Source organism: Miscanthus floridulus, chromosome 4 (assembly GCF_019320115.1).
Source record: "Miscanthus floridulus cultivar M001 chromosome 4, ASM1932011v1, whole genome shotgun sequence".
Taxonomy (NCBI): Eukaryota; Viridiplantae; Streptophyta; class Magnoliopsida; order Poales; family Poaceae; genus Miscanthus; species Miscanthus floridulus.
Window position 1 is genome coordinate 105406885 of NC_089583.1, and position 25858 is coordinate 105432742.

At 44.1% G+C, this 25858-nt stretch overlaps 1 long non-coding RNA gene across 1 annotated transcript; it reads left to right on the forward strand.

The window, feature by feature from the left end:
* The first annotated feature begins 253 nt into the window (after window positions 1–253).
* LOC136552453 (uncharacterized) lies at window positions 254–25751 on the forward strand. Its single transcript, XR_010782821.1, has 3 exons — window positions 254–661; window positions 25411–25513; window positions 25603–25751. It is a non-coding gene; the product is annotated as an uncharacterized lncRNA (long non-coding RNA).
* The last annotated feature ends 107 nt before the right edge of the window (window positions 25752–25858 follow it).

Sequence of the window (25858 nt, forward strand, 5' to 3'; positions counted from 1 at the left end):
AGCCTATTCGTTTGATCATAAACTATCATAAATTTCTAGTTAAAATAATATTTTTCTCTGACAGTAAAATCAACCGGTAGTAATAATTACGATCCTAAAGGATCATTTCAGCCCCAGCCAGGACTGCTCGCTCGCCAACTGTGCACCGTACCAGGCCTGACTGGGGGTAGCAAAATGGTAGATGGTGGTGCGTGGCGCCCTTCTTATTGTTTTCCAACGAAGCTAGTAAGAAAAAGTCAGAATCAGAGCTAGAGCAGCACCAAATAAGGATGTGTTTGGGACTGTTCCACCCACGGAGGAATGTCCCCCGCAGCCCCCACCCTCCACCACCGCGCTGCCTCCATCCCCGCTGCCAGCCTGACCGAACCTGCGCGGCTCAGCTAGCGCCAGCGGCCACCCCGACCCCGGCGGCCGCCACCAAAGCCGCCGCCGGCTGCTTCGGCCGTGGCGTCCGCGTCCCTTGGGCTACGCTAGTGCCTAGAGGAGGCTTGTGCGGAGCTTGCACGCAAGCTGCTCGACGTTTTGCGGCAACTAGAGGGTGACGTCCGGAACTGCAGCCATGAGTGTCTCCGGCGTTCTCTGCGCCTCCGACGAGCCCGACGCCTCCGGCGCCATTGACCACTGTTAAGCCGTTCGTCCCTGTGGCCTCGACCTGCTCCGAGTAAGCTCCTCGCTCCTCCCCGCTCCCCCTCTCTGGTTCTACCTCCATGGCGCTCCCTGTGCTCCCGGGTCTGTCTTTTGATCCGAGTATCGCTATCCAGGCTGATATCCGGCGCACTCTCGGTCCCCTGTTTTTCCCTGCCTCGGCTTGTTCAGGATTCTTTTGCCCTCGTCGTCGCTTTTGGCTGTCACCGGACTCGGTTGGCTTCCTCCTTCAAACCACCATTGGGGGCAACACCGCTCATTTCTTTGTCTCCCAGCTTGATGATCGTGTGTTCAAGTTCTTTGTTTCCTCCAGAGATGTGGGTTTCTTCGTCAATAACCTTGTCTCTTATGAGTGTGAGCTCTACAAGCTTTTCTTTCATTTCTGGGGAATGGCGGACCAAATTGGCGTCATGAATGGTCTCTTTTCGCTGCGGAAGAAGAGAATTCTTGGTCTCAAGTCCCCTCTAAGCTTGTTCAGGAGCATTCCTTTGCTGACGCTGTTTGTTCTCCTCCCCTTTCGGGTGCTAATATTGTTCCCCTGAGGCCGGCTCGCAATCGGCATTCTGTCTTTGATCGCATCTCCTTCCCTCGAGTTTCTGCTTTTGATCGTCTGGGCTCTCGGCGCGTTCCTTATGTTCCAGCTCCGGCCATGGCTTCCTCAGCTCCTCATCAAGCTTCCAATTCAATTTTGGGCAGCCGCCCTTGCCCAAGATGCCTTTCGCCAGGCCACTCAAGGCGCCATTGTCGCTGGCCTATCCGCTGTCGCACGTGCCTCATTCCTAGGCATGTTGAAGTCTCGTGCTGTGCGCCGGCCGCTTGACGTCAGGGACAGAGGATCGATAGCCTGCACTCTGAAGATCCCCCTTTTAATCACATTGTAACTCTGCCTGTGTTTAATTCTTTCTCGGAGATGGCTCATGCCCTTTCAATGACTAGTAATCGAGCCGCAACAGAGATTGCGCCTATCATTATTGTTCCCTAGCAAGTTGAGGATCGGTCGCCTACAGGTGGACCGGTGGAGGTTGTTGCGTCGCGGGTCGAAAATAATTTAGACCCCCGCTCCTGGACCCTAGCTGCTACTCTGCCCCATTCTTCTCCCTGGAAGTGTAAGCGCGTGTTTAGTTGCCCCATTCTACTGTAGCACTTTCGTTTTTATTTGATAAATAGTGTTCAATCATGGACTAATTAGGCTCAAAACGTTCGTCTCGCAATTTCCAACCAAACTGTGCAATTAGTTTTTTTTTTCGTCTACATTTAATGCTCCATGCACGTATCGCAAGATTCAATGGGATGGGTACTGTAGCACTTTTTGGGATTTTGGGGTAGGAACTAAACATGCGCTAATGTGAAGTCTCACAGCATCAGCACCTGGGGGATGGATCTCCTGACGAAGATCTTCAGTTAGGCTTAGCTCCACCACTTCCCTCTTACCTATTTTGGATTGGGACAAGCTGTTCAAGAACCACCCCTGCCTGACTTGAATCAAGCACAACAAGATGAGGGGCCCTAGGACAACTGTCTAGAGCTCCAGCAGCAGCCAGATCATGGCATCCAGCAGCAACAACCAGAGCACCAGCAGCAACTAGATCAGGTCATACAACAGCAACAGTTACAGCAGCAGCAGCCAATCATTATTCCAAACTTGAATGCTGATCCTTTTGGGGAGCAACATGACCCACAAGAGACGATTGTGAACCCTGCAGCTCCAGACCTTATTGAAGATTTCATCAAACTGAATGACTTGGTCCAGCAAACAGTAGCAGTGATCCACCCCCCTAAGCTGCTGATCATTGCCGCCCCCAATCAACTAGAATACAACCTGATGACCTGCAGAAACAGCAACATCAGAATCTAAACCTGAATGAACTTGTTCCAGGCCTTCAGCTACCAGATCAGTTTCTGGATGAAGAAATTCAGATGGACCAACTAGTTGTCCCAGGGCAAAACCCACCCCAGTAGCAGGACATAGTGATGGAGGATTTCAACCTCAACATTGGGTTTGCTCTGGTTCCTGATTTTCATGAAGACCCAGGCTTTGCAGACTACATAAGAGCCAAGAATGCTGAGGCCACTAGATTATGGGCATACCATCTTGCTCCAGGCACCAATTCTGTACCTCCTGTCACAGTTCCTAGCTCTTGGGCAATTTTTTCACTGTAGCTCTCTTGAATCCAACTAGCTTCGATTGGGCAAAGAATTCATTTACTTTGCTGCTCTCAAGCTGTTCAGTACAGAAGGGGGTTTGTTCCTTTTGCTATCCCCCACTCATGCCCAACAAATGGTCTTGTCTGCCTTTCAAGGACTGAGAAGCCTATGAAGGCCACTCTAGAGCTGCTAGAAATTGAGGAAGAGCACATTGAGACAGCCACTAAAAAGGAAAGAGGGGGAAGAGGTCTACAAAGAAAGACTCCCCAGGTGAGAAGAAGCCCTAGGCTGAAAGAGTCTAGCCTAGGCTTCAAATCTTCAGTTTGTTTCGGTAAGAAATGCTTATGTTGCACTCCTGACCCACCTATACTGTCACCCAATCTAATAAAAAAGTTGGGCACTGATTTCTGAAAGGTGGATGAGGACCTTCTCTCTGAGGATCGAGTCCCTGAGGTCAAAGAAAAGACAGCAGGCTCCAGTTGACAAAAAACCCAGAGATGCAGATGCAGCAACATAAGAAGAGACAAGAAGCAGTCAGGATAGCCCCTAGTTGTTCCCAATGAATAGTAGTCCATCTGAGCTTTGGAAAATTCTGTCCTGGAATGTGAGAGGTTTAAATTCAGAAAGGAGGTGGGATGCAATCAGGGATAAAATTGTGGAAAGTGACTGTGATATTGTGTGTTTACAGGAGACAAAAAAAGAGAATTTTGATGCTCAGTTCATCAAGAAATTCTGCCCAAGAGAATTTGATGGATGGGAATTTCTCCCTTCTCTTGGGGCTTCAGGTGGTTTACTTGTGATATTGAAAACAAGATTGTTCACTGGGGACTTGATTTTCAATAATGAATTTGCTATTTCAGTTGAATTCACCTCTCTTCATAATTCAAAAAATTGGATTCTCACAAATGTCTATGGGCCTTGCAGTACCGAGGGGAAAACACTTTTCACAAATTGGCTCAAAAGCATAGAAACGCTGGATGAAACTGATTGGATAGTCTTGGGTGACTTTAATTTGCTAAGAAGTCCTGAGAGCAGAAACAGACCTGGAGGGGACTTAAATGAAATGTCAATGTTCAATGAAGCTATAAGCTTATTGGGGTTAAATGAAATTCCTCTACAGTGAAGGAAATTCACATGGTCTAACATGCAGCAGCCCCCTCTGTTAGAAAAATTAGATTGGATCTTCACTTCAAAAGTTCAAATTATTGTACTCTGAACTACCCAAACACATCTGTTAAGGATCCATGTGATCACTGCCCCTGCCTGGTCTCTATATCCACCTCAATTCCAAATGGGAAAGTTTTTAGATTTGAAAATTTTTAGATGGAGGTAGAGGGCTTTCAAAATATTGTCGAACAGGGTTGGCATTCCCCTTACCAGCAGCAACACAAAGCTAAGTCAATAACAACTAATCTAAAAAATTTAAGGAAAGTTCTCAAGAACTGGCAAGCCAACTTGTCCAACCTAAAGACCACTATTGCAAACATAAAGCTTATCATCATGTTTCTAGAAATGCTAGAGGAATACAGGGACCTAAGCTTGGAATAGTGGAATTTTAGACAAATCTCGAAAGAGAAATTGATCAGCCTGCTAAAACAGCAGAAGCTTTATTGGAGGTAGAGGGGAACTATAAAATGGGTGAAATTTGGAGATGCTAGCACAAAAATTTTCATGCAAATGCAACTATCAAGTACAGAAGGAATTTGATCAGTCACCTTCAGTGATAGCATCCTTACAAGTCACAAAGATAAAGAGATCCACCGTTGGCAGGCTTTCAAGGAAAGGCTATGCACTTCTTATTTCTATGGATTTCAAGTTGATCCCCACTTGTTTATTCAAGATTCCAACCTTCTAGCAGCTCTGGAAATTCCTTTCTCTAAAATTGAGATTGACAATGTGACTATGACTCCCAAATAACAAATCACCTGGCCCAAATGGTTTTTCAAATGAATTCCTAAAGAAATGTTGGCCCCTCGTAAAACAAGACTTCTACCAGCTTTGTGAGGCTTTCACCCAAAACTCAATCTGTCTGAAGAGCATTAACAATTCTTATATAACTCTCATCCCAAAAATTAATGGTGCTCAAAGTGTCTTAGATTTCAGACCAATTTCTCTGTTGAACTCCTTAGTCAAACTGCTAATAAAATGCTGGCAAATAGAGTTCAGTCTTCCATTCTGAATCTGGTACACAGGAATCAATATAGGTTCATCAAATCAAGGACAATTCCAGACTGTTTAGCCTGGGCTTTTGAATACTTACACCTGTGCCACAAACAAAGAAAAGAAATGGTGATCCTTGTGGCAGAACCGCCTAATCTAATGTCTCTCAGGAGTGCTCGTCTTCCCTTAGACACTAAGCACCCAAGGGAGAACACCAGATTACTCGGTTTCGTCGGGCACACATTTTTTCATCAGGATCACAAATGAGGGAATAAAGCTTACAACATTCTTAACTATTTCTTACATCACTTTTAATACAACATCAGAGTATAATATTTATTGTAATACAGCGGAATATAATCACATTACAGAGTTATGAATAATTTAATGTAACAGCGGAATATAAACATGTGATCAGGATTACAGCGGAAATAAATATCTATTCATGGCACGATGAAACATTGATAAATGAACTATGACAACAGACTATAAAAACGTTGTTTATAAAAACATTTGGTGAGAGTTATAAATAAAACTATGATCGCAACGTAAAGGAAATCCTCTCTGAGTCCATTAGGAGAAATCCGCACGCAAGGGTCAGCTCTAGCATCCACCTACCACCTGCAACAGGGGAATAAAACCCTGAGTACTCAATTGTACTCAGCAAGACTTACCCGACAGTAGGAAACAAAAGACTCAAAGGATATGCAAGGTTATCTGGCTTGTGGGTTTATTGCATCTACAGGCAGCATTACTAAGTGTGCGTCCTTATATTCGATTTTTATTAAGAGCCGCATTGGTTCATTAACTAACCATTCTATGTAAGTAACTATGCTACTTTCAAGCAGGTGGTAAGCAATCAGATTTTCTTTTTTCATTTCATCTTTCATCTTTTAGTTCTTACTACGGTGCTAGGCATAAGACAAGCCGTACCGATTCGGCAGCGATTCGTAAACCAATGTCCCCAGCTGGGTACCCTGAAAACACACGCCCCGCTTGTACCCTGGACACAAGCAGGACCAACCCATCACCCTCCTGTCCTGGGGTCCTAGGTCCCTATCCAAACTGGGACTCCAAGCCCCCGCCCCTGAGTCCCGGACTCAGTGCAGTGCAAGGACCTCCTCCACCAAAAAGAAACCTTGGCAGTCGGTCCAAAAAGAGCCGGAACTCACGATAAGAGAGTAACAAGTCTTCCAAGCGTCCATACACAAGTATGTGCTCGGGATAATAAATCTGTGACTTGCCTCGATGGCTTATGCAACGATCGGTCCTTAACCGACACAGACAGGGAAAGCACCTACCAATACCTAAACCATATCCCTGTCAGGTCATCATTTTTCTTTCCACCATTTTTATATATTCCAAGTGATAATATTACAATAATATAATTCATATCTCTCGCGAGTGACAGACAATCACTCGACTTCTACCGAAGTCCTGTAGCATAGCATTCTACACGATTCTGTCATACTAGTAAGACTCATAGGATAAAGATATATATATATATATATATATGCAAGTGGGTTTCATTCAACTCCTTAAAACTTAATGCATAAATATAATTTAAACTGCAGAAAAGTAGGGGTTATGTACCAGAGCTTGCCTGGGTAAGATATATATTAAAAAGTTAGTATCTGCATCTTCAGATCATCCACCATCAACTGGATAGAAAGCCCATTGCATCATCTCCTGGAGAGAATATTATTACCCCATCTTTGAATTTTCAATCATCCTTTAATTGATCCGTTGATCCATCATCGTACCTATATGATATACATTGATGCAAATGCATAAATGTAAATAATCAACGACAGCCGGAATGCTTAGAAACCCGATCACGTCTCACAAGCTAACGAGATAGCTCTAACGCTGGTCTACGTATCCAAGTTGTCGAATAAAACGTTATTTTCCAACAATTATTTTAGTTATACAAACCCGAGTTGTTTCTTTATCCCATTCTATCAATTTAATCTTTATTCGAAATAAAGCATCATTTTTAATATAGTAAACTAATTATTCTGGAGCTACAGAAATTACAGTGAGTACCTAATATTGCTAGGAGCCTACTGTAAAAATTTCAGATTCAACGCTATTACCAATTTATCACCACAATTCCTATAAATTTATATTTTTACAATATTAAGTATTAAATTAATTATATAGCTCCCACGAATATTATCAAATTATGTGAACAAAATATATTAACAGGTAGATCATGATTTTAGGAACTCAACAAAACTGGTTTCATAATTTTTGGACAACTACACAAATTTATATCGATTTTACAAGTTAACTATAAACATATATTAGAAAAGCATTTAGAAAAATGGAAAGGCCGACGGCAACTAAACTGGCCCAGCGTCGGCCCACAGCGGGGGCACGGCCTCAGCGCGGCCCAGGCACGGGCAGGCGGCAATCCAGGCAGCGCGGCCCACCACCTCCGAGCATGGCTCGGCCCAAGTGACGGGCAGGCCGTAGCCCAGGCGGGGCACGTGGCTAGCGGCCCACGGGCACGCGTGGCAACATGTCGGCCCAAGCGGGGACACCGTCGGTGGCCCAGTAATCTGGCCCACACGACCAGGGCAGGGTGACGACGACATTTTAGTGATAAGACCCCTGGGTTTTCCTCAAATCACCTCGCAGTATAAACGCACTATTTATGTGAGTCTCGTATTTTATAATAAGAACCCTGTATAAAACTTCTTCTTGGATCCATACCCTCCTTACCTTTTCTTCATTCTCAAAACAGAGCACGGACCGGCAGGGGCATCGGTCGGCCGCGGCGACAATGGCGTTGTGGGGCAACGGCGACCGGCGAGGCTGTCGATGAAATATGGTCGGCAGTCTACCTAGGGGTATGCCCAAGGTAGTAGATTGTCGACAGACAGATGCGCAAGCCACAAATAAGACAGTGACGCAAGACAGACACGAGGTTTTATCCAGGTTCGGCCGCCAAGAAGACGTAATACCTACGTCCTGCGTCTGATTGTATTGCTATATGTCAATGAGAGATGTTTTCTAGAGGGGTCCCCTGCCCGTCTTATATAGTCCGGGGGGCAGGGTTACAGATCTGGAAACTAATCCTAGCCAGTTACAATTGCCATAGGTGGTCGGATAAGGACTCCTATTCTAACCGACCAGGATCTTGCTCGATCTCCAAATCTGCCTTAACTCCTTGCGCGGGACTCCGAATAGGTTGGCCGGGCCGCGCGTCGTCTTCCAGTGGACCGGACCCCCTAATCCGGGCCGGCCCAAGCCTAGCCGTAAGGGTATAGGGGTTAATATCCCCACAGAGGCCAACTCCGGCACCAGCGGGCATGGCGTGCTCACACGCGGACTGTAGGGTGACGGCGAGCGCGACCTAGGCGGGAGAGAGCGGGTCGTGGAGGCGGCGTAGTGCTACGACAACGGATGAGCAGCACGCCGAGGGCGTCACAGCGGTAGCGGGGCGCCGGTGTTGCAGTATGGCGGCAGTGGTGTGGTTGTGCCGAAAAGCAGCGGGACTAGCGCGGGACGTCAGGGCTCGCGCGTGTAGGGGAATAGGAGGAGCCGTGGCGGCTCAGGCGCTAGGACGCCTTGGTGGCAGTGCACAGCGCTCTCCCGTGAGGAGACCGCGATGGCACAACAGCGGCTTGGTGGAGGCTCGACCGAGCAGGAGGTGGAGCGGTGAAGGAACTGTCGGTCCGACGTGGCCGCGGGAAGGAAGAGCACGGACGAGCCTGCCGATGAGGCGTGGCACCTCGGCGACGCGGGCATGGCCGACGGTGGGCGCGAGCCACGGCACATGACCATGGCGGGTACCCGGCGCAGCACACAGTAGTGGAGTCGGCGGTAGGCAGCAGAGAGAGAAGAGCAGAGCGATGGTGCTGGCGTGAGGTGGCTGTGAGCAGTGTGCTTGAGATGCTGCAACGCGCGGCCCTGGCGAGTGCAGTGGAGGGGGAAAACGAGCCTGGTGGGCGCCGACGACCGAGGCAGGCAGAGCGAAAAAAAATGGCGCAAGAGAAAAAGCGAGGAGGCAGCGCTGTGGGCACGAGCATGGTGTGCACCGTGGAGATGAAAAAGGCTACAATCGAGACGAGCAAGGACAGATCGCAGAGGTAGGCAAGACAAGACCACGGCCGCAGAAATAGAAAAGGAAGAAAACAAGAGGGTTCGTCCAACTTTCATTAGCGCACGGACAGCGTGGTGTGTTCAACAGCGTTGCAGAGCGACGGGACGAAGCGAGCAGCAGGGAGAGACAAGCAAGGCAGAGAGTAGAGAGCACAACAAGAGGCATAGGGTTAAGCGACGAAACTGGCAGTGAGAGAGGGAAAAACAAGCAACGCAGTACACGGCAGTAGCAGCCCGACCAACTCATCCATCAATGCGGGTGTCGTACCAGCAAAGTAGGTGGGGCGAGTGGCCAGCGGCACTCTCGTTATTATGTCAGCTCTCAAATATTCGTTTACCAAGCCGACTATTTATATTTTCAACACGACTAAAGCACTAAAGCTTGTTACTCGATATTTTAAATGCAACCAAAAATCATGCTTTAAATTTTACTTAAGTACTATATACCAGTCATATCGTATTTTTTTTATAAAAATTGTTTTTCATGCTTAATCAATTAAACAAGCCGTTCGTCATTTACTTGCTTGAATCGTTATCGGACATTTCTAAATATTTCTACGCACTGCGTAATTTAACTTGAGCGTTTATTGGAGTCCACGAAATTAAGTCACATAGGATTCGCTTATCGCAACAAGTACATTTTAAATCAAAAATTCTGAGAAACTCATTTTGAAATTTTTACATAGGCCTAATTCGCGGTGCTAAAGAAGATCGTAACACCGGGGTGTTACAACCAACCCGCCTTAAAAAGAATCTCGTCCTAAGATTCGAAGCAAGAACCAGGAGAGGGGAAACACGATTACATTTCGTAGATCAGGGATTATACGAAAGATTACACGACTTCGAATACTAAGCCACATGGGGATCTAGGGATACATGGTTAGAGCAACCTGGTACAACTAAGACTTAATCCAGAAGTCAAGATAGACGAGGGCAATGGAGAAACAACAGGATAATGAGTATCCAAAACATGGTGTAGGTCCAACAAATCCAGAAACAGTCGACTAAGAAGTAAAACATCGGGAACCCTAAGATTGACTACCCCAAAGGGAACTTGGACTTCTTTGATGAAACCAGATCCTTCTTCTCAGATTACACCATCACCTCAGACTGACGAACCTAGCTCCACAATAGCGACTGAATTTCGTAGCTCTACTCTGAATGCGAGGGGAATGGGGATGAAGAAGAAGAGCAAGGACCAAGGGTATTTATAGGGGCGAACGGAGGTGGGGCGCAACACACCAGAAGTGGATGCGGCAGGAATGGGATACACAGACGGTTCATGTCGTAGTGATACACACGACCATGGTGCGCTCCCTGCACAAATGGACGGATGGGAAATAAAGGAGAGGAGATAAGAGGGTGCGCTCGACGAGGGAGGCATGCGGATGGTCGTGTCCTCAAAAGAAGAAAGAAGGGAGAGGATGGGAGGGTATGGTACGGGGGACAAGGCGTGGGAGTCGAGAGCCGACCGTATGCTGGGAAAAGGAAAAACGCACAGTGCACAAGGACGGCGAGTGCGGCACGATGCCGTGGCCACACGAGAACGGGGAGCTAAGGGCCCGATATAGACAGCGTTCGCAAGGCACGCAGCGAAATGACCCAGCATGCGTAGCGCGGTCAACTAAACACATGGCTTGGGACATGACATCCACTCAGGCTTTTATAATTACTCCAGACTATCCAAGGCTAACTTCCCTTACTACTCTTTTTCTTTCCTTTACTCGACCACCAGGTGTACCAACCTCTATATGAACTGAGAGCACGACATGCACGCTTCCTCCAAAACCACCTCCTCTTGTTTACCTTGAGAGAACACTTCCGCATCAACCTGTTGTGGATTTCCCGTTTGAACACCTAAACATTTTCAAGAAGATTATTTGTAGCAAAAGTGGTATGGCGGTGTAACTTGGTAAAGGTACTTGGTTAACAACCTTGATATCAGCGCATGCCGAGCAGCATCACATGTGGCAGCTGTTCCACAGGGAGCCCTTGGTTTTGTCATGGCACCATAAGCTATTAACCAAGCAACTACTACCAACTTACACGCCATGAAGGCGATGGGGTCATAGACCACAGAGTAAGGGGAGTATTGCAAGGGAAAATTCAAACAACAAGAGTTCCCTTCACAACAAGGGACAAGGAATACAAATCCAACGATAGATTTGATTTAAAGAGATTCAAGTGTTCTGTTGGGACATCCACAATTAGTCGATACAGTATCTAATATTATCCAATCATGGCTGGTTTGCTGATATCTAGATGGTAACTTCTCTTATAACTCACTTAACATCACCCTTGAAACCTTAGAGCGCGTCTAACGAGACTTAAGTAGATGGACGCAATAAACACAATGCATATTCCAATGGTCTTATACGGGTACAACGTATAGGCATTCAAGCTCTCATTCACGACACAACATTCACCTATGGTTAGACGAGCTCAACAACTACGGATGACAACAATGGCAAGAGTACAATACCAGAGGACAACGACGAAAAGCACTACTACTACGGGTACAGTATCCCAAGGTAGCTAATCTACTCCAGACCACGCATCTTCATTCTTAGGCTCGATGGATTCTTCTACTGCCCTATGGATCTACATCTCCTCGGGGCAATGGCTGAGTGAGAGGAACCAAGGGTTCTGCTTCTAACACTTTCGAAGGTGGAGGTGCTGGTGGTTTTGCATCACCGGTTCTCTTTCTTTCAGGTGGGTGGATAGGGATCCCCTCCAAGATTATGGCATCCTGCCTTTCATCAACCAGCGTCCTCCGCTTGGCCCTAGTGAACAGATAGGCCTCACCCAGCTGATGGACATGCCGATCTTCAGCCTCCTTCAGAGCTTTCGACATGGCAGTCTCCCGGCTCTCAGCAGCTGCAGCACTAGCATGCGCTTCAGCGAGCTGCACCTAGAGCATCCGAGTGAAGATCTCATCTTCCTTGGCTCAACGGAGATAGATCCTTAGTTCTAAGGCTTGTTGGTCATACTGCTCATCTAGAGCAAGCAGGTACGTGGTCAAGTGCACCACGGTAGGACTATTTTCTTACGCATCCCGCCCTTGCAAAGCCTCCATGCGAGCCCTCCATGCCCGCCAATTCTTGTCCAAAGGTGGAAAGAACCTCATGGGGGTACAGGCAATGGGCTCCTCATAGATCTGGCAGAGGTACCGCAAGGCTTTGTGGACCACAACCTGGTAGGTGTTGGTGAAGCTAAACCCGATTGCGGTCATACTCCAGACTTTAGTGAGGTCGGGGAACTCCTCACTCTTCCTGATGTAGACGGTAACCTCACACCGCTTGGTGCCATGCTCCTCATACTCACGGCCCTCATACTCGGGACGATCTTTGACTCTGAGCTTTTGTAGGGTGGCATGCAGGATTTTAGGAAAACCCTCAATGTTCAGATAGTAACTACTAACCTAGGCTCCTACCATTTCTAGCAGTGGTGGTGAGGAAGGCTGAGCAAAAAGCTAGCTCAAAGGAAAAGCTAAACGAACTAAAGTGCACCGAGTGGTGGTACCAATGGCTAAGCCAGGCTCTGCTTATAAAGGCGGAGCGTTTAGTGGTCCTGACACAGTTCACTAGGGTTCCTGCGTGAGATCGCTATGACTGAATCGACCAACTTCCGCACGTTCGAGGTGAGCGACGTGTGATGCCATTACTGACTAGTAAGACTGTGGGGCAAGGGTCCGACAAGAGCGCAGAAAAGGGGTACGGGAAGACATGGGTCACGACAAGCGTGAACCATGAGCGAACGCGGAGCACGAAGCCACAGTGCAGACCTAACTCTAGATCAGGAACAAATCAGTAGTGCACAATACATCACGAGTGACATCTATGGATGGCGTATCTGCCAGCAATACGGCACTACAATGCACAAATAGGATATGCATGAATGCACGTCCTATACGTCCTTTCACTATTGCCAGCATATAGGGCAACCGTTCTTAGATTTTTGGCAGGTCGTTCTCTTCCTGTAACTAGTCGATACTATCGGACTATGCTCGAGTCAGTGTACCTGTAGAAAAATTGATTAAGTCTACCTAAGACAGCAGAGTGCCATCTATCCTGGATACATAACCATAGTAATAGGGTTTACTTATGTAACTTCGCATAAAGACGCCCTAACTTTTTGCAAACATAGGTTATCAAATTTTAGTTTAGAAAAGGTTTTCGAAGTCTTATTTCCTCATTTGCACTCTTATACCACCTGTGGTAGAATCGCCTAATCTAATGCCTCATAGGAGTGCTCGTCTTCTCTTATACACTAAGCAACTAAAGGAGAACACCAGATTACTTGGTTCTGTCGGGCACACCTCAGGGGAAAACCCGAAAATCCACATATTTCCATTCAGGATCACAAACGAGAGAATAAAGCTTACAACATTCTTAACCATTTCTTACATCACTTTTAATACAACATCAGAGTATAATATTTATTGTAATACAGCGGAATGTAATCACATTACAGAGTTATGAACAATTTAATGTAACAGCGGAATATAAACATGTGATCAGGATTACAGCGGAAATAAATATCTATTCATGGCATGATGAAACATTGATAAATGAACTATGACAACAGACTATAAAAACTCTATTTATAAAAACATTTGGTGAGAGTTATAAATAAAACTATGATCACAAGCGTAAAGGAAATCATCTCTGAGCCTACTAGGAGGAATCCGCACACAAGGATCAGCTCTAGCATCCACCTGTCACCTACAACAGGGGGAATAAAACCCTAAGTACTCAATTATACTTAGCAAGACTTACCCGATAGCAAGAAAGAAAAGACTCTAAGGATATGCAAGGCTATCTGGCTTGTAGGGTTTATTGCATCTACAGGAAGCATTACTAAGTGTGCGTCCTTATATTCGATTTTTATTAATAGCCACATTGGTTCATTAACTAACCATTCTATGTAAGCACATGTGCTACTTTCAAGCAGGTGATAAGCAATCATATGTCCTTTTTCCATTCCATCTTTCATCTTTTAGTTCTTACTACGGTGCTAGACATAAGACAAGCCGTACCGACTCGGTGATGATTCATGAACCAATGTCCCTAGCTAGGTACCCAAAAACACATGCCCCGCTTGTACCCCGATCACAAGCAGGACCAACCCATCACCCTCCTGTCCTAGGGTCCTAGGTCCCCGTCCAAACTGGGACTCCAAGCCCCCGCCTCTGAGTCCCGGACTCAGTGCGGTGCAAGGACCTCCACCACCAAAAAGAAACCCTGACAGTCGGTCCGAAAAGAGCCAAAACCCACGACAAGAGAGTAACAAGTCTTCCAAGCGCCCATACACAAGTATGTGCTCGGGATAATAAATCTATGACTTGCCTCGATGGCTTATGCAACGATCGGTCCTTAACCGACACAGACAGGGAAAGCAGTGTAACCAGGCCATGCCCCGCGTCCATGGCGACACAACCTCTTACACCCACCAATACCCAAACCATATCCCTGCCTGGTCATCATTTTCTTTCCACCATTTTTATATATTCCAAGTGATAATATTACAGTAATATAATTCCTATCTCTCACAAGTGACAGACAATCACTCGACTTCTACCGGAGTCCTGTAGCATAGCATTCTACACGATCCTGTCATACTAGTAAGACTCATAGGATAAGATATATATATATATATATATATATATATATATATATATATATATATATATATATATGCAAGTGGGTTTTATTTAACTCCTTAAAACTTAATGCACAAATATAATTTAAACTACAGAAAAGTAGGGTTTATGCACCGGGGCTTGCCTGGGTAAGATATTAAAAAGTTAGTATCTGTATCCCACATGACCAGGGCAGGGCGGCGGTGCAATTTTAGCGATAAGACCCCCGAGTTTTCCTCAAATCACCTTGCAGTATAAATGCACTATTTATGTGAGTCTCGTATTTTATAATAAGAACCCTGTATAAAACTTCTTCTTGGATCCATACCCTCCTCACCTTTTCTTCATTCTCAAAACAGAGCACGGACCAGGAGGGGCACCGGCCTACGGTGGCGGCAACGGCGCTGTGGGGCAACGGCGACCGGTGAGGCAAACTCCGGCACCAGCGGGCATGGCGTGCTCACGCGCGGGCTGTAGGGTGACGACGAGCATGACCCAGGAGGGAGAGAGCGGGTCGTGGAGGCGGTGTGGTGCTGCAGCAATGGATGAGTAGCGCGCCGAGGGCGTCACGGCGGCAGCGGGGCGCCGGTGCTGGAGTACGGCGCAAAGCCACGATGGAGCATGAGGAGACGGTGATAGCGGCCGTGGTGCGGTTGTGCCAAAAAGCAGTGGGACCAGCGTGGGACGTCGGGGCTCGCGCACAGTAGGGGAACAAGAGGAGCCACGGTAGCTCAGGGGCTAGGACGCCTCGGCGAAAGCGTGCAGCGCTCCCCCATGAGGAGATCACGATGGCGTAACAGGGGCTTGGTGGAGGCTCGGCCGAGTAGGAGGTGGAGCGGCGAAGAAATAGTCGGTCCGACGTGGCCGTGGGAAGGAAGAGCGCAGACGAGTCGACCAGCGAGGCTCGGTTCCTCGGCGACACTGGGCTTGGCCGACGGTGGGCGCGAGCCACGGTGCGTGACCACGGCGGGTACCCGACGCACCACATAGCAGCGACATCGGCGGTAGGCAGCAGAGACAGAAGAGTAGAGCGATGGTGTGGGCGTGAGGTGGCTGTGAGCAGCACGCTCGAGATGTTGCAACGCGCGGCCATGGCGAGTGCAGCGGAGGGAGAAAATAGGCCTGGCGGGCGCCGACGACCGAGGCAGGCAGAGCGAAGGAAAATGGCACAAGAGAAAAAGGAGGAGGCAGCGCTGTGGGCACGAGCATGGCGTGCACCGCGGAGATGAAAAAGGCTGCAGTCGAGACAAGCAAGGACAGACCGCAGAGGTAGGCAAAACAAGACCGCAGCTGTAGAAATAGAAAAGGAAGAAAACAAGAGGGTTCGGCCAGCTTTCATTAGCGCACGGATAGCGTGGCATGTTCGATAGCGTTGTAGAGCGACGGGACGAAGTGAGCAGGAGGGAGAGACAAGCAAGGCAGAGAGCATAACAAGAGGCACAGGGTGAAGCGACGAAACTGGCAGTGAGAGAGGGAAAAACAAGCAACGCAGTACATGGCAGTAGCAGCCCGACCAACTCATCCATCAACGCGGGCGTCATACCAGCGAAGTAGGTGGGGCGAGTGGCCTGCGGCACTCTCATTATTATTTCAGCTCTCAAATATTCATTTACCAAGCCGACTATTTATATTTTCAACACGGCTAAAGCACTAAAGCTTGTTACTTGATATTTTAAATGCAACAAAAAATCATGCTCCGAATTTTACTTAAGTACTATATACCAGTCATATCATATTTATGTTTATAAAAATTGTTTTTCATGCTTAATCAATTAAACAAGTCGTTCATCATTTACTTGCTAGAATCATTATCAGACATTCCTAAATATTTCTACGCACTGTGTAATTTAACTTGAGCGTTTATTGGAGTCCACAAAAGTAAGTCACATAGGATTCGCTTATCGCAGCAAGCACATTTTAAATCAAAAATTCTGAGAAACTCGTTTTGAAATTTTTACTTAGGCATAATTCACGGTGCTAAAGAAGATCGTAACACCGGGGTGTTACAATCTTGAAGCTTGATTTCCAAAAAGCCTTTGACATGATTAAGCACCCTGCAATTCTAACCCTCCTCAAAGCTAAGGGTTTTGGTGATTTGTGGTTGTCTTGGATTGAAACCTTGCTTTCACCTGGTACTTCTGCTATGCTTTTAAATGGTGTCCCAAGAAAGACAATTCATTGTAAAAGAGGCCTTAGTGAAATGTCCTAATGGCTAGAGGGGGGTGAATAGCCTATTAATAATTTCTACAACAACACTTAACAAACCGGTTAGACAAATATGAGGCAAAACGAATGTTGCGTTAGCCTACTAAAAGTGCAAGCCATCTACCACAATTCTAGTGACTATGATCTCTAAGCACATAAAGGATATGTCACTACACTAAGTTAGAGTGCTCTCAAAGACTAACTAAAAAGCCACACTAACTACTAGACTCTACACAAGCTTGCTCTCAAAACTAATTACACTAAAGAGCGAAGCAACACTAGAAATGTAAATACAAGAGAGGGTATGTGATGATTATACCATCGTGTCGAGGATAGAGCCAATTACAATATGATGGAGCCAATCAATCACAATCAATCAAGAAATCCTCGAAACAAGATGACACAAGATTTTTTACCGAGGTTCACTTGCTTGCCGACAAGCTAGTCCTCATTATGGTGATTCACTCACTTAGAGGTTCATGCGCTAATTGGCATCACACGCCAAACCCTCAATAGGGTGCCGCATAACCAACATAAGATGAGGATCACACAAGCCACGATTAATCCACTAGAGTACCTTTTGCTCTTCACCGGGGAAGGTCAAGAACCCCTCACAATCACCACGATCGAAGTCAGAGACAAGCACCTTCATCCGCTCGACGATCCTCGCTGCACCAAGCCATCTAGGTGGCGGCAACCACTAAGAGTAACAAGTGAACCCCGTAGCAAAACACAAACACCAAGTGCCTCTAGATGCAATCACTCAAGCAATACACTTGGATTCACTCCCAATTCTCACAAAGATGATGAATCTATGATGGAGATGAGTGGGAGGGCTTTGGTTAAGCTCATAAGGTTGCTATGTCAATGCAAATAGCCAAGAGAGTGTACTTGAGCTGGCCAAACACCTTTTATACATGGGCAGATGAAATAGAGCCGTTACCCCCTTATTGTAGTTGTCTGCGCGTTGACCAGACGCGCTGGCTAGGGCGACCGGACGCACCCGAGCCAGCGTCCGGTCCCTGGATGGCCGCCACGAGGCCTCTTGGTTCAACCTCGATCCCCTGATCTCAATGGTCAAGTGGCAACTAGACTCAGCGAACAACGACCAGACACGGTCGCCTAGCATTCGCTTGTACAGCCTCCGCTTGGCCACTACCGCGACCGGACTCACCGCTACGCCACCTGACTCGCCACGCACTCAGAGTTCGGTCAACTCTAGAGACAGTCCAGAGAGGCAAAACCATGACCTGACGCGTCCGGTCCTACATGACCTAACGTGTCTGGTCCAACGTGACCTGACGCGCTCAGCGTTCGGTCCTCTCTGGTTAGCTTCACCATGTTGCGTCAGCGTTCGTCAGCACCGATCGAACTCATCATCTACGTGTCCGATCGTTCTCTTCCTCTAGCGTCCGATCACAGACCAAAGGAACTCCTCCTCTACACAACACTGACCGGACTTAGGGCTGAGTCCGGTCCTAGGTCTGGTCTAGCATTCGGTTCCTGCGCAACTCCTTCTCTTCTCTAAACTTCACCACCCTTGCTCAAATGTGCTAACCAACAAGTGTATCACCTTGTGCACGTGTGTTAGCATATTTTCATAAACATTTTCAAGGGTGTCATTACTCACTAGAATCTAGATGCATATGCAATGAGTTAGAGCATCTAGTGATACTTTGACAACCGTATTTCGATACGAGTTTCACTCCTCTTAATAGTACGGCTATTAATCCTAAATATGATCACGCTCGTTAAGTGTCTCGATCACTAAACTAAAAAGCTCCTATCAAGTTTCACCTTTGCATTAGCTCTTTGTTTTTCTCTTTCTTCTTTTCTAAGCCGAGCACTTGATCACCATGGTCACCACACCATCATCATGATCTTCACCATTGCTCCACCACTTGAAATAGTGCTACCTATCTCATGATCACTTTGATAAACTAGGTAGCACTTAGGGTTTCATCAATTCACCAAAACCAAACTAGAGCTTTCAATCTCTCCTTTTTTGTAATTGATGACAACCCTTTCACAAAGATATGAATTAAAATTTAATTGAATTCATATTGCTTGCCTAAGCATATTTACCATGTGTAAAAGGATATGGACAAGTTTCATGAACCCCAAATGGTAGCATTAGCTCCCCCTACATATGTGCTAAGAGTTTGGATTGAGAGCTTGCACATATGCATGGAATTGAGTTGTGGAAGAGTAATGTCTACCAAATGATGCTAAGGTAAAGAGATGGACCTTTAAAGTGTGATACTAATCGAAGTGTACCAATATACCATCCTTAGCACCATTAGTAACTAGACATACACACAAAAACTAGAATACCCCATAAAATCAATATTAGAAGCAAGGGTTTCATTTTCATAATATAAATATAAGTCTAGTTACTTAATCTATGTATGCTAGTTTTTTATTTCATCATTCAAACCTACAACTAGCATACACCACACAAGCATAGAATTTTAAATTTAAAACTTGTGCCATGCAAGCAAACATATGAAATGCATATCCAAATGCACCAATCAAGTTTATGAGCTTGCTCCCCCTACTTGTGTGCTCAAAATTTTAATTGATCCCCTTACTTTCTCATATCTCTCCCTCTATGTCAAAGTTCAACCCCTTTGTCATTTAACCTTATCTTTGTGTAATTTCTCCCCCTTTGTCATCAATGACCACAAAGGTTCAATTTTAGATAGGTTAAGATTATCAATGTTAATCAATGGGGTGAGGATTATTTTCTCAAAATTGGTTCAATCTAGAACACTTGCCAAAGATATTTAACTCGGTTTGATCCAAGGACAAGCTTCTTCATACCTTCAAATAAGGGTTATCTTGTATCATGTTGAGTTAAACACTTGTAGCTCATTTTCTAGATCAAACACTAGGTTCACAAATCCACAAACATGTCATATGCTACCACTAGATCAAGTTAAGCATAGAAGTAATAGTGGTACCATACAAACATCAATTTCATTTGATTTTCATGAATGAGCCTAAAAGACATGAGGAATGACTAGATGCACTAAACATGTCCTTAGCAAGTATGTATGTCATACCAATCAACTTTTACCTTTGTTGCTCAAAGGAGAGGCATGTTATATAAATGAGGGTGCATCAACACATATTTGAGAAATCCAATATGTTCAACTCATTCTATAGCTTGCAAAACCTTTTCTCATCCAATGGCTTGATGCATATATCGGCAAGTTGATCTTCGGTGTCCACACTCTCAATACAAATATCTCCTTTTTATTGGTGATCTCTAATGAAATGGTGGTGGATATCAATATGTTTTATTCTTGCATGTTGAACTTGATTGTTGGTTAGCTTGATTGCACTTTCATTGTCACATAGCAATGGCACTTTCTTAAACTTGATTCCAAAGTCATTCAAGGTGGCCTTCATCCAAAGAATTTATGCACAACAACTACCGGCGGATATGTATTCGACTTTGGTGATTGATAATGCAACACTATTTTTTCTTCTTTGATGACCATAAAACAAGTGATCTTTCCAATAATTGACATGTGCTCGAGTTGCTCTTTCTTTTAACCTTGCATCCCGCATAATCCGAGTTAGAGTAACCAATTAGCTCAGACTTTGCTCCTTTGAGATACCATAAACTAATATTTTGTGTATGCTTCAAGTACCTCAATATTCTCTTTGTAGTCTTCAAATGACTTTCTCTTGGTGAGGCTTGAAATCTTGCACACATACACACACTAAACATGACATCCAGCCTTGATGCGGTCACATAAAGTAGGCTTCCAATCATAGATCGATACAAGCTTTTGATCCACCATGTTGCCACTTGCGTCACTATCCAAATTGTCATTTGTTCTCATTGGTGTACTTATGGCTTTGCTCTTATTCATGCCAAACTTCTTGAGCATATCTTTGATGTATTTGCCTTGACTCACAAATGTACCATTCTTCAATTGCTTGATTTAAAGTCCAAGGAACTAACTCAACTCTCCAATCATGGACATCTCAAACTCATTAGTCATCTTCTTATCAAACTCTTCATAAAAATCTTGATTGGTTGATCGAAATATGATGTCTTCAACATAGATTTATAATACAAACAAGTCATTTTCAATCTTCTTAGTGAAAAGAGTGGTGTCAACCTTGCCCATCATGAATCCCTTTGAGAGTAAAAAATTTCTCAACCTCTCATGCTATGCTCTAGGTGCTTCCTTCAAGCCATACAAAGCCTTCTTCAACTTGTACATATGGTCGAGCTTCTTGCCATCTTCAAAACTGAGAGGTTGCTTAACATAAACTTCTTCATTGATGTAGCCATTGAGAAATGCACTCTTGACATCCATTTGATAGAGCTTGATATTGTGGGCACAAGCATAGGCTAACAAAATTAAAATTGCTTCCAATCTAGCAACCGGGGCATATGTTTCTCCAAAGTCAAGACGTTCAACTTATGTATAGCCTTGTGCTACCAATCTTGCTTTGTTCCTTACAACTATCCCATCTTGATCTTACTTATTTCTATAGACCTATTTGGTCCTAATCACATTGTGTCCCTTTGGTCTCTCAACTAACTCCTATACTTCATTTCTAGTGAAGTTGTTCAATTCTTTATGCATAGCATTCACCCAATCAACATCCTTCAATGTTTCTTCTATCTTCTTTGGTTCAATGGATGATCTCTTGCAATATTGGTTGGTTGGAGTATTGGAACTTAATTGCTTGCACTTGCTTGATCATTGGATTGAGATGATGTACTAGCGACTTGATCTTGTTCATTGTCATGAGAGCCACTTGTACTTGCTTGATTAGTATCAACTTGCACATTTGAGTTAGAGAGCACTTGCACTTGATCATCTTCATCATCATTCACTTGCCAATGCCTCAATTCACCAACATCCATATTCTTCATGTCATTTAAAAGTTGAATGCCTCTAACATCATCTAAGTTCTCATTCTCATCTTGGAAACCTTTGGTTTCATCAAATTCAACATCATGTACTTTCTCAAGAGTACTACTTGCTAAATTCCAAACTTTATATGCTTTACTAGTGGTTGAGTATCCAAGCAAGAATCCTTCATCACACTTCTTCTCAAACTTGCCCAATCTAGTGTATTTCTTCAAGATATAGCATTTGCAACCAAAGACCCAAAAATATGTAATGTTGGGTTTTCTACAATTCAAGATCTCATAGGATGTCTTCTCTTTAATGTGTGACAATATAAGCGGTTGCTACAATAGCAAGCCGTGTTGATAGCTTTGTCCCAAAAGAATTGACTCATATTATACTCACTAAGCATAGACCTTACCATATCAATGAGTGTTCTATTCTTTCTCTCAACAAGGCTATTTGATTGTGGAGTGTACTTGACTAAGAATTGATGTCTAATTCTAAATTCATCATATAACTCATCAATTCTAATGTTTTTGAACTCACTACCATTGTCACTTCTAACTCTCTTGATGGTTGTTTCAAACTCATTGTGAATGCCCTTGACAAATGATTTGAATGTTGCAAACACATCACTCTTGTTCACTAGAAAGAATGCCCAAGTATATCTAATATAGTCATCCACTATCACAAAATCATATTTGTTTCCACCGATGCTAGTGTATTGTGTTGGCACAAATAAATCCATGTGTAACAACTCAAATGCTTTACTAGTGCTCATCATGTTTTTCTTAGGATGGGTGTTTCTAACTTATTTTCTGGCTTGACAAGAGCTACAAAGCTTATCTTTCTCAAACACAATATCTTTCAAGCCTATAACCTAAGTCATGATTAACCAATCTATTCAATTGTTTCATTCCAACATGATCAAGCCTTGTATGCCATAACCAACCTATACTAGACTTAGTGAACAAGCATGTTGACAATTAAGCTTCACTAGCATTAAAATCAACCAAGTATAGATTCTCATATCTAAAGCCTATAAAAATCAAGTTAGAGCCATCTACACTTATGATCTCTACATCACCTAACCCTAAATATGCATTTGAATCCGAGATCACACAATTGAGCCACGGATAGCAAATTAAAGTTCAAGCTCTCAACTAGCAACACATTAGAAATGCTCATGTCATTGGATTTTGCAATCTTACCAAGCCCTTTGACCTTGCCTTTGCTATTGTCACCAAATGTGATACTATCATAACAATCATTGTCATTGGTATTGATTGAGTTGAACATTCTTGTATAACCAGTCATGTGTTGAGTGCACCCACTATCAAGAACCCAATGCCTTCCTCTAGCTTTGTAATTTACCTATAGAAGAAGATCAATTCTTTTTAGGTACCCAAACTTGCTTGGGTCCTTGAAGATTAGTTACTAAGCTCTTTGAAACCCAAATGGCTTTCTTCTTTGAGCCCATCCATGGTGTACCATTGAACTTAGCCTTCATACCATTAGTACGCTTAGTAAGCACATAGAAAAAATCAAGCTTAATTGAGGATACATTGGCTTGAGACTTATTTTCTTGCACTTTTGCTCTACATGATCAACTTACTTGCAACTAGTGCAAAATCGATCATTGTTCTTCACAAAACTAGTCTTATGAGGAGCAAAGGCCATCTTGCCTTTTTTGGGAGTATAGCCCAATCCTTTTTTATAGAGAGAAGCTCTTTGGCTACTCCAAGCACATAAGCAAGCAGTCCTCACCACCATAGGCCTTAGCCAAGGTGTGATTGAGCTCTTTTACCTCCTTGAGTGTCTCATTCTCAATCATTAGTGAGGCATCACAAGTGAAACCATCACTACTAGATGAGGTAGAAGTGGATGTGCTACAAGAAGGATTCGTGGGAGCAACAATGATAGGCTTAAAGAATGATTCATCAATTATATCATAAGTTAAGTCTTTGTCACATGTTACAACATGCTCCTTATTTTGCTCATTAAGTAGAGAGGAATGAGCTTTCTCAAGCTTCTTGTGAGTCTTGCCAAGCTTCTCATGGGCTTCCTCTAGCCTCTCATGAGATGCATTGAGCTCATCAAAGACTTACATAAGGGCTTTTAGTTCCTTTCGCAAGTCTTTGCAATCTCTTCTCTTAATGTCAAAATGTTCTTTAGCATCTTCTAACATGTCAATTAGTTCATCTTTAGTTGATTCATCATCATTGTCACTTTCACTTTTATTATCATGTTTCTCATCACTTCCATCATCACAAGTTTGTACCTTAGTGATCTTAGCCATGAAGCATGATGGAGTGTCGAAGAGATAAGACTTCTCATTGATAGCAATGCTTGCAAGAGCCTTCTTCTTAGTGATCTTGTCATCATCACTATCATCATCATCATCACTCAATGAAGCATCACTATCCTAAGTGACCACATATGAACCACCCTTCTTCTTATTTTTGAAGGTCATCTTGTTCTTCTTCTTTTTTCTTTTTCTTCTTGTCCTTCTTCTTGCTTTTCTTGTTGTCATCATCATTATCACTATCGTATGGGCATTGAGCAACAAGATGATCTTTGCTTCCACAATTAAAGCACCTTCTTGACTCTTCCTTGTTCTTCGATGAAGACTTCTTCCTTCTAACACGATAGCATTTCTTTACCATAAACTTGTCAAATCTCTTGACAAAGAGAGCCATCTTCTTATCATCCATCTCATCAAAGCTCAAGTCTTCATCTTTACTTGATGATTCTTACTTTGCCTTGCCCTTAGATGATGTGGCCTTGAATGCCACACTCTTCTTCTCATTCTTTTTCTCATCTTTCTTCTCATTTTCTTCCTTCTCATCATTATCTCTATATGTGTCATCGATGATCACATCTTCCAACACTTGGTTTGGTGTCATGGTGTCTAAACCACTCCTCACTAGAATAGTGATCAATGTGCCAAATCTCGAAGGTAAGCATCTCAAGAACTTGTGGGAGAAGCCATTGTCCTTTACTTCTTCTCCAAGTGCTTTGAGATCATTGACAAACACTTGAAGCCTATGGAATATTTTCGGCACACTCTCATTATCCTTCATCTTGAAACTAGCAAACTTCTCCTTGAGGATGTATGCCTTGGCACCCTCCACGGCTTGAGTGCCCTCAAATGATTCCTCCAACTTCTTCCATGTCTCATGAGCCATCTTAATGTTCTTGATTTGCTCAAATGTTCTCTCATCTAAAGCATCATGAATGGCACTAAGAGCAATGTCTTTGTTTTGGAGTAGCACTTCTTCGGCGGCGTTGGGAGTCTCTTCATTGGTAATCTCAATCTTGGTCTCCACTATCTTTCACACCTTTCTATTGATTGACTTGATATATGTTGTCATCTTAGCCTTCCAATAAGGATAGTTGGAGCCATCAAATTGGGATGACTTCTTGGTGTTGTTGATTTGAGCCATTTTGACACCGAAGGTTGTTAATCCTCAAATCACGGTGACCACGACTCTGATACCACTTGAAACGGCATAATGACTGGAGGGGGGTTGAACGTCCACCTGTGTATTTCAAATTAAATTATTATTATATGAACTAAAAGAGTTGTTTATCTGTTTTTAATGTTTTTGAAACGGCAAGCCTGCGTTGGGGGAATGCTGCAGAACTAATGTTGGTGGATTTCACATAATCACATTTCTGATATTCTGAGGCAGCTTCTCTCTCCAAAATATCCTTATCACACGTAGGTGATAGCAGTATGTTTCTGAAGTACTTCATATTGTTTGTTTTTCCTACCATGTAACAGTACCATTTTACATTTACATTGAACAGGGCAACTATTACATGGGAAAAGGCTGAAGAGCTGAAGAAGGAGCATTGTTATATACCTCTTGATTATTTGACAGAGTTGCGGATATTTAAAGTATGAAACTTGTATATATTTTTCTGTTGTTAATTATATAAAGCTTTGAATTCTTGCATTCTTGTTTTGAATGAATTTGTAGATACATTTTTTAATAAACTTTAAGGGTTGAATTTGTAATCTTGAGTAAATGTATGTTTTTGTATTTGTAAAATGTATTAGTCA